Source organism: Silene latifolia, unplaced genomic scaffold, assembly GCF_048544455.1.
Source record: "Silene latifolia isolate original U9 population unplaced genomic scaffold, ASM4854445v1 scaffold_70, whole genome shotgun sequence".
Lineage (NCBI taxonomy): Eukaryota > Viridiplantae > Streptophyta > Magnoliopsida > Caryophyllales > Caryophyllaceae > Silene > Silene latifolia.
In genome coordinates this window covers 4,871,592-4,872,769 of record NW_027413609.1, presented here as the reverse complement: position 1 = coordinate 4,872,769, position 1,178 = coordinate 4,871,592, and the positions used below count along the sequence as shown (strand labels likewise).

At 41.4% G+C, this 1,178-nt stretch overlaps 1 non-coding gene across 1 annotated transcript; it reads right to left on the bottom strand.

Annotated features, from left to right (window-relative positions):
• Positions 1-256: 256 nt before the first annotated feature.
• On the bottom strand, positions 257-363 carry LOC141640108 (small nucleolar RNA R71). Its single transcript, XR_012542854.1, has one exon. It is a non-coding gene; the product is annotated as a small nucleolar RNA R71 (small nucleolar RNA).
• Between the last annotated feature and the right edge of the window lie 815 nt (positions 364-1,178).

Genomic DNA, 1,178 nt, shown 5'->3' with positions numbered 1-1,178 from the left:
TGAGAGAAGTCAATTTGGATGGATGCCTAGTGAAGATCCTCATCTACACATGGATACTTTTTTTTACTATTGTGATGCAATCTCTTAAACCGGGGTAACCCAAGACCAAAATCGATGGGTGTTGTTTCCTTTTTCCTTGATTGGAACCGCAAAGCAAAGGTTAAAGAGCCTAGACAAGGCTACCCTGGGAATTGATTCATGGAAGAAGATAGCACTTACCTTCTACAAGAAGTTCTATCCTCTGGAGAAGACAAACATGTTGAGTGCCCAAATCACCGGGTTCAAACAAAGAGATGAAGAGTCTCTATATGAGGCTTGGGAAAGATTCAAGGATACATGTCGCTCTTGTCCTCACCACGAACTAAGCGAGTGGTTCCTCGTCCAACAGTTTTGAAATGGCTTATATGAAGACTCACAAATTTGTGCTTAATATGAGCTCTAGGAGGTTCACCGGGGTTGATGACAACCAAACATGGGCTAAAATCGAAGAAAGGGCGGTTCATAATTCCCAATATAGTAGGCCAAGAAAAGCCATTGGAGGAGGGAGGCATGAGGTCGACTCTATCACACAATTGGGTGCTCAACTAAGTGCTCATATTGACACCATAAACTTGAAGTTTGAGAAAGCCATGGCCAAGCTTGATGAAGCTTTCTAATCACCCAAACAACATGTCAATGCTATGGCGGCAAAATCTTCAATCCCAAATGGAGTATGTGAGAGTTGTGGAACCTTGGGACATGATCAACAAGAATGTAGGGGAACAAATGAACATGTACATGCTTTCCAAGCATACAAGAATGGCACGCCTTATTCCAACTACTACAATGAGAATACCAAATTCCATCAAAACCTCTCATACAAGAGCCAAAATGTCAAAAACCCTCAACCCACATACACACCACCTCCAATGAGAAATCCTACTCAAAGACCATACTACAATCAACCCAATGACCAAGCTTTTGATGGTCAAATGCGGTCCTCCAAATGCAAAAGAACCAACAAGATTTCTTTGCTGAAATGCAAAGGGATAGCCAAGCCAAAGACACTACTATCAACAATATCCTTACTCACACCAAAATGTTTGAGACTCAATTGTCTCAATTGGCCTCTTCTAGTTTTCAAAGACAAAAAGGACAATTATCTCCTCAAAGTAATCCTCCTATAAGACATGAGACCA